At 34.2% G+C, this 14231-nt stretch overlaps 1 pseudogene; it reads right to left on the bottom strand.

Annotated features, from left to right (window-relative positions):
* Nucleotides 1-5792: 5792 nt before the first annotated feature.
* Nucleotides 5793-10472, bottom strand: LOC113705604 (F-box protein SKIP31-like; annotated as a pseudogene).
* Nucleotides 10473-14231: the final 3759 nt, after the last annotated feature.

The raw sequence follows: 14231 nt of genomic DNA, 5'->3' as shown, positions 1-14231 counted from the left end.
TTGGGAGTTTGGTATTTTTCTGTGCTAATGTAAACTTGAAAATTCAACAAGAAATCCAGAAGAAAGCAGGCATGACAATTTGAATCAAAATCTAAGAGATGCAGCATGGTGGCTTCTACCACAACATAACCACATCTTAGTCTAACTCTGCCTTCCTCCTAAAGCTCGGCAATTTCGCACGTTTGTCCTGTTATTGCACTTTTTTATATTTTGTGGTGTCCGTTTATATAATTTTATTGTACTCATAAATTTTATTTGTATACATCATATCACTATATCAAATACACCCGTCTCCATATGTGTACACTTACATTGTACATGAAGTACACCAACTGCACCTAACCGGATCTAAGTCATTAGTACCTACCCCATTCCCCATCTTACTATCTCAGTATTGTATGCATTTTTATAGTGCTACTCGGTCAATTCTAAAATGTATTGCATTTATTCATTCATAACCAAATCGAATATATATATATATATATATATATATATTGTCGTAACAATAATATTTTTATAATCTAATCTATTCTAATCTAGAGGGAGGGGGAGTCGACGGAAGTTAAATCACTATCGAAAAAAGCCACCGAAACAGTCACATGTAGTGACAAATTAACGGAAAGTAAGGTTGAGACAAAGTCGACCCTTAACCTCTCACGCCACCGAGACTTGAGTTCTCGGTGGTGAGGGCTGGTGGCTGTAACCATATAGTATATGCTCTTTGAATAAAAGGGATAGAAGCAGCTGACAGCCTGATAGTCTTCGGAATCAGCATTACCAGCATGCATATAAGGGGGACTTTAAATTTCTTTTCTGTCGAGAAAAATCACACTTTTCGAGAGAGAATATTTATCTGAGAATTTATTCCTTTGACATCAATTTGTGACAATGTTGGCAAGCCAATTTCCCAAAGATAAAAATCCAATCCACTTCGGTATTATTAAAGCTAATCCCTGAATACGTGATTTCATGAATGAAAATGTGTTTCTCAGGAATGGCTTCGGTTGAACTTCAAATGTTTCAGAAGGGTCATTCGATTGAAGAAACTCAGATAGTGCCTCTGGCAATTCAGTGGCTGCTACTTGTTGAAAGATTCTGAAAGGGGATTCTGCCAATTCAGATATCGGGGCAGCTGGCAATTGATCAAATGGGAACGGGACTTCGGGTGGAAGATGCTCAGATGGGGATTCTGACAGTTCTATCAGGAACGGTGGTGGATGAAACTCGTTTATGGATTCTGTCCATTCGGATGGTGCAGATTCCCTCTCCATGCAATGCAATATCTGAAACAAATTTAAAAAAAATATATGTGAATCAGTAATATTCTGTGGATGTTAGATGAAGAACTCAACTGACAACCTGTAGTAAGGAGTTCAGGAATTAAAAAATCTTGTCATCAACTTCCTGGAAAGTGGAAAGTAACAGTGAGTTGTTCAATTTGTTGAATACCTCAGAAATCACACAATGAGTATGACCGACAAAATGGCAGTCTTTGCAGTAATACGTAGGATCATCGAGGTCTCTTAGTTTCTCACAAGCATTGCAAATTTGCAATAGAACTCCTCATCACTATCTTCATCTGGAATGTCTTTGGTCCGAGATTTTATGAGCACGAGTGGATCACAATGGCAATCATGTTTGATTCTAGTCGGTAAGAATGGATAACAGTTGAGATGAATTCCAAATTCGCACTGTACACAATGAAAGTAATTCTTCTCACACATCTCTATGCAAGTCTTGCAGGAAATGAAGGAAAGATCTTGAGGTTATCGTAGCAAGTAAAATTTGCATTCTTGGCAGGCATAGTAGAAAAAATAATCAATTGTTGCTAAACATGCGCGAAACCTTAGATCACGTTGACAATAAAAACTTCGACCGACTGATTGGGTATTTTCAATTAGTTTCAGATGATGTAATGGGTGAATAGAGTGGGTAATCTCCTGCGGGAGTTCAGTACAAGATTTGTCTAGCAAAATACCACATTGCAGGCAAACAAAGATGAAATTCGAATCCGATATGGATGATCCACATCCAGAGCAATAAAATTTAGATTTCTTTATGTCATCACATTGAATCAGGGGATGACAGTGGGATGAGTCGCTGTGATCATCAGATTCAGAGTTTCTGGTGGTGGGAAGTAAAGTAGCACAATCAAGGTCTAAAGAAAGTTGACACCGTGAACAGTGGAATACTGCAGTACGAGTCCTACAACAGGCATTGCATTTGAATTCTTTTCGAAGAATCACCAAAGGATGCTCCATGTGAAATGCATGTATGATTTCAGGTGGAAGAGCACATGATTCGTGCAACAAATTTTTGCAATGAAGACAAACACATATCTTTTGCATCGGAGAGAAAAGACTATGGCAAAAAGAACAGGGAAGTTTAAAGTCATCATCAACATAGCTGGTGTTAACTTTGTTACAAACAAACAAGGGATGGTGATGGCTGTTTTGGGCTGTTTGAGCTTCATATTTGTTGCTCGGTTTCAGCTGAATGCACGAGAAGCCGAGGGTGAACTTACAATGAGAGCAATGGTAGATATAACTTGAAGTAGTATCAATACCACAAGCATAGCACTGAAGTTTCCAATCATCATCATCAGAAGGTTCTTGTACAGCTGCTACTTCTTGGAGACAAAGAACATGCTGCGGATGAAAGGGATGGCTTAATTCTTGCGGTAATTCGGCACAAGATTTATGGACGAAGAATCCACACTCTTTACAACCATATATTGGAGAAATTTCCCTTCCAGAGATCTTGTGAACTTTTGAAACTGTGTCTACTTTCCTGCACAAGTGACAGGCAGTTGAACACTTGAACTCCATGGACTCTTTTTGTACTGATAATAATCTACACTTTTGTACAGCTTGAGCTGGTGATGGTGGCTAAAATGATTTATCAGTTTTTTTTCAACCATTTTTTTGTTCAGGATTTTAGGCAATGGTCATTAGGTTGTGTAAGTTTAGGCAAATATATGATGAAATTCTGAGCTCAGAGGGTTGAACTAGTATGCTATCTACATACAGTAAGGAGTGAGCCCACAGGAATTAGATCAATATGTTGATTGGAAAAGCAGTCAAGTTATACCCTTTATCAAATTGTGTAGATATTTTTGTATATCAAATTGGCTGATGGTCCATATTTATATATCACTTTGTGTGAATTTTTGAGCATGCAAAATAATGACTTTAGATCATAGCAAAGACTAATGTGTACATTGATTGTGCAGATTGCACCTATTACCAATCAAAGTATCCCTTGCTTCTGAGTTTTGCATTCTTATTTCAACCACACTTGGAATCACGGTTCGAAGATCCGGCTGAGACCGAGACGACTCGGCTGATGTGGAACAGTCCAAGCTACGACTGCGACCGCGACCGCGACTTTGAACCATGCTTGGAATGTGATTTTGTTTAGTTTAGCTTTTGGTTTAGCTTCAAGTTGGATATGATGCAGTCCACATTGAAATCATCTTTAAACAAGGGAAACTTGAATGATTCTCCTATTTGAACATCATTCCTGGCAGAATTGCTTCTTCCCTTGTACTTCTATTTCAAAAAAGTGCTTAATATTTTAACGTATAAACTTTTGCATAGTTTCTTTTTAAGTTCTTTTCAATCTTTTCCTTATTTGCAAGCTTCTTACTTGTATTTTTGTTTATCCTCTCTAATTCATTTTTATTTGAAAATTTACCTTGTAAGTAATTGAGGTACATAGATACAAGTCACCTCCATTCTATACAAGAAATCCTCGGGATTATTTCCAATTTGCAGCATAAATGCTTTCATCTATTTTTCACATAGCACCCTTACCTTTTATTTTGAACAATTTGTACAAAAATGTATGAAAATATTGCAAAATTACCCCAATTGTTCACCCTATTAATATAAGTAGAAGGAATATATGATTTCACTTATTTTCTTGATTGGAAGCTATGTTACTTGGACTCGGCAACCGAATTCTGTCAACATATCTACTCCCGCATGGAATGAAGAGTTAGACATGGATATGACAGGGTAAAGTGAAAGAATCCGAGTAATGTAGACTATGGTCAATTTTTACAGTTGAGAAAGAAAGTTGCATGATTTAGACATGATCATTGTTCATATACGTTCATTATTAGTTTGTAAAATTGTTGGCCCTGTTTGGATTAGCTTTTTTGGGGTGTTTTTGAAAAATTTTGCTGTAATAGAGTTTTTAGACTATATTTTGGGATATTTAAGAGTAGAAAAGTTTCTAGAATATCTTAAGATAAACTCGCGATTTTAAGTGCAATGCATTTCTCAGAAAAAATTTTTTTTGAAAGAAACTTTTAAGTGCAATGCATTTAAATAAAAGTTTGAACTTCATTGCGTGATTTTTTTTAAAAAAAAAAAAAAAAAACCAATGTGACGTGAGAATTGTGAAAACTTACCCGGGAGTAGTCCAATTGCTCCAAGGGAAAAAGCTAAATATACGCTTCTCCAATCTAAATTTACACCTTGGACAAGATTTATGGTAATTAGGGTAAGACCCTAATAATAATAAAAAAATGACCACAGAAATAATAATGAAAATTAGCAAAGCACCGGAAGAGGAAAAAATTTACCCCTCGTTCAAGATTTACTGTTATTAGGATATGACCCTAATAATGAAAAAATGACCACAAAAATAATAATGAAAATTAACAAAGTACAAGAAAAGGAAAGCAAAATTCACTGGTACATAGAAGAGTACAAAATTTAATCGTACCAAAAACAAAAATACAAAATTTAGGAGAAAACTCCGAAAACCAAAGGAGACAGATACTACGCAACTGTAGAAAGCTAAAATGACGTAGAAAATGTTTCACTGACCCAACTTTTTTTTTTTTTTCCCCTTTTTGAGTGCTTCGCATGCATCCCAATCCTCAATGAAGCAGCAATTTCAGTAAATTATGAAACCAAATTGCAGCTAGAATTTCGAGGATGAAGATCTGCTGCCAAACAATCAGTTCATCCAAATCATGCAAGAGATATTTCTTTTTTCCGACAACGGTAACATTTATATAATCTAATTTATTCTATTCTAAAGGGAGGGGAGCATGCAAGAGGTCATTTTTTTTCTGATAACAATAACATTTGTATAATTTAATCTATTCTATTCTAGAGAAAGAGAAGCCTAAACAAGTTGTGTTTCTAGAGGGAGGAAAACCTAAATAAACTGTATCAAAAGTTAACAGGTATACAAATCTTACTAGAGCAAAAAAGTACTCTAGTACATCTTTTGAATTTTTTTCACTACAAGTGAAATTTAAACCCCTTACATACAGCTAAAAGATAGACTAAATCCCTTTTTAGTGACCATTAAACCAAAACTCAGTAGTTGCAAGAGATCATGCTTTACAGCGATTGGTGTGGAGGATGGGCGTTCCCTCAATTCCACCACTCACAAAAAATCACCACATTGGCTTTGCGGCCAACGTACACAATTTCTTTTTTTTTTTTTTTTTGCCATTTTTCTCTAGCAAGAAAAGAGTCAGATTTGAAACATGTTCCATCATATATTCTTAGTGTTAGATAAAAACAAGTTACTTTGTAACCAGCAGCAAAACTACCAATTAATGCATAGTTCTTAGCCAATAAATGATATTCTAGGGACTTCGACTTGGGAAGGATTTGGGTTTTTGTGAAACAATGGCGTTTATAGAGAACAATGTCGTTAATTGATGCACTTGCAATCATAGCCGTTCATTGTATTATTCATTAAAAAAAAAAATTAAAAGATGCAAAACCATTCAGGCTGCAGCATAAAATAACTATGCTCCACAATAATTCAAAAGGGCTACTCCATTCATCAGGGAAAGGTCAAAAGGTAACCCAAGCCAACAAACCACAAAGATACAAACCCAACACCCAGGGTAAGAAGATACAAACCCATTCCCCCGGGAAAGGGGCTTCTTCAGAGAGAGAGGAGAGAGGTCTTGAGAAAGAAGCAAGCATCTTCTTGTCTACAGCTAAGTTACATTTCCAATCTCCATGATCAGCTCTTATGGTATCTAATGATATGTAATCTCAACAAAATATAACAACTTTTCCAACATGAATCATATCATTTGTGTGCTATATGAAGTATGGAGAAAATCTAGCTAGATAAATCAGCAAAACCTCAAAGTAGCTTCTAGTTCCTTCTCATCAGCACAATTATATCCCAGTTGGTAAGCCCGAGCTGAAACGCAACACATTTATGTTAGCAACAATTAGTATTGGACATTTTACGGATGAGAAAATACAATCATAAGGAAAAAAAAAAAAAAGAATCGAACCAAATCGCCCAGACCCCCAAAATGGCTCTGCTTCATCTGTCACACCACCTTGTTGCAGTTCCTATAAATTAAGCAGAAAAAACAAAAAGAAAAGTAAAATAAGCATCGCCTGGGAAGATAATAAACTAGAAATCCATCTACCAGAGACACCATCTTAGCAACTGAGGGAGACAATGGTCCAGTGACGCAATATCCGAAACTGGGGGGGGGGGGGGGGGGGGTCTACCCCCAGTTTGACTTTGTCACAACCTTTTTCTTACCACTTTACACCCTTGTTACTTACTTAGCCAATGGCATTCTTGTTGCAACAGTTAACTTGTAGAAGAAAAACTTAAAGGTAAATCATTGATCATTTGGTTTAGCTGTTAGCGTGACATCTTTTTTAAGTCCATGCATTTGAGGAAAGTGAAGCAAATAACTGCAAGCAGTAAAAGTTAGAAAATAAAACTAAAAACGAAACAAAAGGAAAATTGCTTACAGCATCTGGTTCCATTTCAGATGGAGAGAGTAATCTGTCAAAACATCTGCCAGAGATGGTACAAACAAGAAGCTCATTTGCAGGATCAGCAACAACTTCTTTGCAAGTATCGTCACACACTGCATAATCGCATAAAAATCTTAAAGAACTAATTGGCTCCCTGATTATTCCAAATCCAAGAATCACATAACCACTTAACAAGTAGAACTCTTTAATAGATTTGCCATCTTACCATGTACATTTCCAGTCTTCTCACAAACAAAAACATCTCCAATTTGATAATAGGTACATGTTTCCCCAGAGCAAGCATGATTTACAACCACCTTATCAGTCAGGCCTCTACTACTCTTCCATGTAGAAACTTGATCAGTGACAGTCTTGTCAATGATTATCCGATCATCAAGCACCTATAGATCAAACACCAAATGGTAGTTGAAGTTATTGCGTCTGTTTAGAAACAACTCAAGCAGCCCAAATTGAAAATCAAGTACCAAGGATATCATTTAGTCAAGATCATACCATGCCGAACAAAGCCCTCTCTCAAAAACAAAGTCATGTAAGCAAAAGTATTCAATGCCGTTTAGAGGAGAACCACATAGAAGTAGATTTATCTGGAAGAAAAGCTAGACCAAATAGGCGAAACAATAATACTAGGAACAATGTCCAAGATTCTCTAGATTAACAAGGTATTCAAGGAAGAAAGTTCGTCTTTGCATAAATGCAAAGCTCAATTTTTTTCCCTCTTTCAATATTTTTCTCCTGTATTTTCAGTTAAAAAAATAAATGTACTCCAATATAGAAGATTCTCTTCAGTCATAAAAATAAATGTACTCCAATATAGAATATTCTCTTTTATATTTTAATTTTTTAAATTGTAGGATATGGGCAATAGGATCATTAGCTTAAGACTTCTAAGGTATTGCAGATACCATCATGCTGAAATATATTAGAAATGCATCTATCCAGCAAAAGGGTAAATCCTTCTAGAGAAACAACCATAGCTTCAACTTCTTAACAATAAAATTCTTATTCAAATAAGAAAATAAACAAACAAAAAGAAAGAACGCACGGAGAGATGTAGAGTACAAATTTGTTCATCAAATCAGTTCAACTATCTCCTGTCCAAGCCAACAATTCAAGGAGAGTAATCCCTTTATACCTGGGAAGGAGGAGGTGCTTGGCTTCTTTTCGCTGCCTGCATTTGTATGTAATACTCTTTAAATTCAGATGGGCAGTTCCTAACTAACTCCACCATGTCCTCTTCATCTCGCTGGAAAAACACAAAAAAAAAAAAAAGATAAAATAAAAGTTCACATTTAAGATGCTTTTGTACATCTAATCATTTATAGTTTTGTAAAGAAGTGTAACAATGCCTATCATGTTATGCATCCTGCAGCTACAAATAAATGCTATTGCAAACAAACTATCAAAGTACTTTAAGCGAACTACCGCCTATAGCAAATTCTTCAGTATAACTATTCCTTTTAAAGCAATGAACTAACATTTTAGACCAAACAGCAAATAGCCTCCGACTAACCAACATAATGAGGTAGCCTTGACAAGCTCATATAGAACAACAGTAAAATTGATTTTGTGTCAGAACACACCTGAATGTAAAGCTTTTTCCAGGCAAATTCTCGCAACTTCTTGGGTGGCAAAAGACCCCACCGCATGCAATACCTACAAAAATCCATGTACAATCAATCAAGCATTAACTTCTCTTGAAAACAGATATACATGTGAATAAAATTATAGCTAGTCCTGACTATTATAAGCTCATCCTAAACTCATAAACACACATAGAAATAAGGCTGTTAAATCTCAACCAAACAGAAAGAATCTGGAGAAGTTTGGCAAAACCAACCAATAATCACACTCCACATACAGAATGGAAGTACTCACAGGCGGCGCCACAAGGACTCATCAGAAGCAGCAAGATTGAGGAATCTACACACCAAAGAACATGCAACAAGATCCTGCATCCAATTGCCACAAAACAAATAACTTCCTTACTGAGCAAGGAAAAGAAATATAAGATAGAACAGGTGCACATACTACAAGTACCTCAGAGGAGAGAAACTTAAGAATGTGACGGAACAACTCAGGAGGAACTTTACTCAAATCCCCTGTCTCCACCCTTCAAGGCACCGGTCTGCTCTCACTACTACTTCCACTATTATTAACATCTGTAGCAGTTCCAATCTTCTTAGAAGGCAACGATGCAGCTACCAACTCATGTGATGACAAAAATTGGCATGATGACAATATCATGGACTGCCCCTCATTATGATTATCAACTTCCTCAATTCTCCTTTTCTTTAGTTCTCTTTCTTCTCCCTCCTTTTCGTCATCCTCACAACTAATACCACCCTCCTCAATCAGCATTTTGTTTACTTGCTTCTCCTCCTCCTCCTCATTCTCCTCCTCCTCCTTCCTCATCTCCACCTCTTCACTAATGTCATCCTCCTCAATTAGCTTTCTTATCGCATCACTCTCCTCTTCTACCTCATCACTATAGTCATCCTCCACAACCAGCATTCTCTTTACAACTCCATCATCATCCTCTTCCTCAAGCTTCTCTTCCCTCTTTTCATCCTCCTGAAAATAGATCAATGAGTCAACCATGACAAATACCCATGTAACCTCACACTTAACACACACAAGGATGCGTGTCTTGTTATTAGAAGTCCAAAATCATAGACTTTAACCGCATAAATTTTCACTTAAATCACATAAATCTTCATTCGGCCGAAAAAATATAACATTTACTCTTCAAAGTTAACAGTAGCAAGAGAAAATCGATCAAAAACATGATGCATATCATATTGCTTCACTAACCTACTATAACGACTAAAAAGTCTATTGCTTTACGTGACACAACGAAATAACACCGAAATTAACAATTATGACACAAGCTTCAACTATTCTCTCTTTTTTTTTTCTATAACTTCAAGAACATATACTAACCTTTTTTTTCCTGCAGGCAAATGATAAAAATCCAATTTTGTTAAACTTTTTATTGTTCTAAAATCTACTATTGAAAAATTGATTTTTCCAACCAAAAAAAAAAAAGAAGTAAAAAAAAAAATTGCAAACAAGCTTCACTATTTTCAGACATTGTAGCCGCTGCAGAGGGCAAAACCTCAAAATTCATTTTGACAGTGAAATTTTTTTTTTTTAAAAAAGTTGTCAAATAAAATTAAGCAGGCTCGCCAAAAAAAATTCCTGAATGAGATAATTGCAATCATTTAGCAAATAATCTTATCCGATCGATAGGAAAATTAAGCTGAAATATTCTCCATCCGTACCTTCAATACAGCAAAAATACCAAACAAGCCCTAATTAACCCATTCTATAATTATCTTAAAATTCAAAAATAACAGCACTTTCATAAACTTAAGAAATTTCACACCAATATAAGCATAAATTTAACTACCTGATCGGAGAATTCGGAGAGGACTTCCGATTCGAGGAAGCGAGCAAGGCTTTCATCTTCGTCGTCTAAAGGAGCCATGCACGTAATATAAATTTGATTCAAAAACGAATAAAATATTTGTGACGTAGATACTTATACGGGGAAATGATCGGAGAATTGTCCCCGGCGACCGGAGATCAGCATCGGAAAATCCGGGCCTTCGGATGGAAAATTTTTAGGAAAAAGAAAGAAAGAGAAGAGAGACAGGAGATGCGAGATTGTAGGCCACGTGTTTGGCGGGTCGCGTGAGATCGCATTCGGGTCGGATAAAAGATCCGAAATTGTGGGGTCCGTTATGGTTCTTTTTCTTTTGTTGGGTCCGGTCGGTCCGGAGATATTTTTCCCCATTTATTTTCCAGAATAATAGGAGGAAAAATACCAATGGTGATATTGATAATTACTTCTTAATTCAAAAAATGATTGTTATTGTCCATTAAAAAAATCTTACAAATTTCAATGAGAGGACATTGGCTTTTGTTACAATCTAATTTTCGTAAAAAATTGTTTAGAGTTTTTCCTTCACTAAAAAAATTCTACTGTTTTTCTTCTTTAAAAATTCTAGAGTTTTTATGCAATGAAATAAATGTTCTTATATATTGGTTGTATAGAATATCAGAAAGTGAAATAAAAGATGGAATATTTCTTTTTTGTGGAAAACGATGCCAATACTCCCCCACATTTTGATATAGACCATTGGTGTTGTTTTTCCTTTTTTTTTTTTTGCTTAAATAAAATGTTAATACACCCAAAAACGAAACTTGTTATGGACTAAATACAGGAAAATGATAAAATGTTTACTTAGACACTCCAATTTTGTTTTGGAACTTGACTACCTCAAATGTATGTACACAACTTCAACAAGAAACTAGTTTTAACTACAAGCTAAACTTCTTTTCAACAAGCAAAAAGTAAATACGTTAGAATCCTATATGTTTTAGGGATAATTTCAGAAACCTCCCCTGAGGTTTTTGACATTTACACTTACCTCCCCTGTGGTTTGAACAATTACACTGACCTCTCCTGAGGTTACTAATCCTTTACAAATTCAGTCCAAATGATTAAAATATTATTTTAGAGAGTGAAATTAGAATTTTGTACCTGATTTGTCCTTTGTGCCACATGTCCAATGAATGGCAAAGTATTACAAATTAATTAACAATTAATAAACTTTAACGAGCGTAGTTTATAGACAAATACGTATTGCCTATTTAAAGTACCAGCTCTTTACATGAATTTTATTTTCAAACATTTACTTTATCACAAATATTTATTCTCAAATACAGATTTATATTTACTCTCAAATATTTAATTTTTATTAAATACAAAACCTACCAGTTTTTCTTCCGTAGAAATATTAATATAACATTTATTCAATTTCAATTACAAATATTTATGTATTTAACATAAATTAAATGATTCAGAATAAAATACTCATAAAGAACTAATACTTTACTCATGTAATGGATGAAAGCCATAAAAAATTAACATTTTATAGGCCATTTCTTTTTTTTTTTTTAATTTTAATTTATATTAAATAGATAACCTATCGATTTTCTTTTTACAAGAATATTATTGTAACACCTTTTAATTTTTAATTACAAATATTGATATATTTATTGTAAATTAAATATTTAAAAATAAAATACCTGTAAAGAGCCGGTACTTTAAATAAGTTATGCGTGTTTGCCTATAAACTACACTCCTTACTTAAATCAATAAACTACACTCCTTAACTTAAATCAATAAACTATACTCCTTACTTTAAATAGTGTAGTTTATAGGCAAATACGCATATTCTATTTAAAGTATCGGCTCTTTACAGATATTTTATTTTCAAATATTTAATTTATGATAAATATATTAACATTTGTAATTAAAAATTAAAAAGTGTTAAAGTAATATTCTTGCAAAAAAAATCAGTAGGTTATCTATTTAATATAAATTAAATATTTTTTAAAAAATAAATGGCCTCATAAACTATTAATTTTTTATGACTTTCATCCATTACATGAGTAAAGTATTGGCTTTTTATGGATATTTTATTCTGAATCATTTAATTTATGTTAAATACATAAATATTTATAACTAAAATTGAAAAAGTGTTATATTAATATTTCTACGGAAGAAAAACTGGTAGGTTTTGTGTTTAACAAAAATTAAATATTTGAGAGTAAATACAAATATGTATTTGAGAATAAATATTTGTGATAAAGTAAATGTTTGAAAGTAAAATACATGTAAAGAGCTGGTACTTTAAATAGGCAATACGTATTTGCCTATAAACTACGCTCCTTAAAGTTTATTAATTGTTAATTAATTTGTAATACTTTGTCATTCATTGGACATGTGGCACAAAGGACAAATCAGGTACAAAATTCTAATTTCACTCTCTAAAATAATATTTTAATCATTTGGACTAAATTTGTAAAGGATTAATGACCTCAGGGGAGGTCAATGTAATTGTTCAAACCACAGGGAAGGTAAGTGTAAATGTTAGAAACCTCAGGGGAGGTTTCTGAAATTATCCCTATGTTTTACTTTCAGTCCGACCCCTCTCTCAAGCTATCCCACCCTCTCTTAGGTTAAGTAAAAAGTATGCAACTTGCAACACATCTTTTGTTTCATTTCCTATACCACCTTCTCTCAGGCTAACAAGTATCATACTAACTTAACTCATCTTAATCCTTTTAAACCTTCAAAACCACAGTTAAATTCGATAAAAGCAAACTAACGATATTTATATTAAAAGATAGATAGGAAAAATAGCATTTTAATTATAAGTGTAAAAAAAGTAATGAGAGGGTTTAGGAAGAACTTAGGTAGCCGTTGTCTCCATCTCAGACGAACAGTGGCTTTTCCTTTTTCCATCTCCTCTACAAAAACTTCCCTGCAAAGTACTTTTCTAGTTTTTGGTTTATTTAACACTTCAAATATCAATTTGAAGTAGTTATTGAATTCAATAATATTGAAAATCGTAAGTTGTTGATATACTAGATTACCTTATAATGTGGTGATTCAGTATCGGGCTTTCCGGAGGGGAAGTATTTTTCAAGTGCTTCTAAGCAACGTTGGAGACAAGACGGCTATCATTGAAAGGAGGAGCTAGGAATTAAAAGCCCGAGGTAAGCCTCCTTTCGTCCTGGTTAAAAGAATTTAGCAAGGGACACGCTGACGTGAAGGGTTCGGCTCCATACTGGTACAATACTGAATTGGAGCTCTTAACTTCCTCTCTGTGAACAAACATGGAATAATTAGGCATTGCACACTTGTAGGCTGAAAGGGGCCCCTCCACTGAAAAGAAAGGCAAAGTTCGAAAATTTCTTCTGTTATAAGAATCATAGCAAATATGACGTTGAAACAGATGACTATTCTATTTTGTTGAACCTTGTAATCATTAGTGTAGTTTTGCTACTTATTTGTGTTGTTTAATTTATTAAATATAAATTTTTTGAGAGGTAAAATGTGTGTATTAATTATTTCTAACTTTTAATTATTTTTATTCTTTTATTAATACAACTTATATACATGCACATGCATAAAGGGGTATTTATGGAATAAAAGTTCCATCTCGCTCCTTAAAGTATTCTTTTAATGTTGCTTTTTCTAATTGTAGGGCTGTCAACGGTCCGGGTCTAGACCCGGACCCGGATTGGATCCGTCAAATTTATCCGGGTGTGGGTAGGGATTTAGTTCCGTTACCTGGACCCGGATCCGGATCCGTTTTGTCAAACAAAAAAACGGGTCGGATACGGAATATAGTATTCCGGCCCGTATTGGACCCGGATCCGGATATAAATAGATTAATAATTTAAAAACTATATATTTATTAATATAATTTTATTAGGATGATGTATTTGAGTAATCAATATAATTGGACCCGAATCCTAATCAATATAATTTGATTAGAGTGATGTATTTGAGTAAGGTTAATTTGATTTCTTTTCTTATTTGATTTTTTTTGTATTAGTTAGAAATTAGTTTATAAATATATG

This window comes from Coffea arabica, chromosome 8c (genome assembly GCF_036785885.1).
Source record: "Coffea arabica cultivar ET-39 chromosome 8c, Coffea Arabica ET-39 HiFi, whole genome shotgun sequence".
Taxonomy (NCBI): Eukaryota; Viridiplantae; Streptophyta; class Magnoliopsida; order Gentianales; family Rubiaceae; genus Coffea; species Coffea arabica.
The sequence above is the reverse complement of the archived record's forward strand: the minus strand, read 5'-3'. Positions and strand labels throughout refer to the sequence as shown.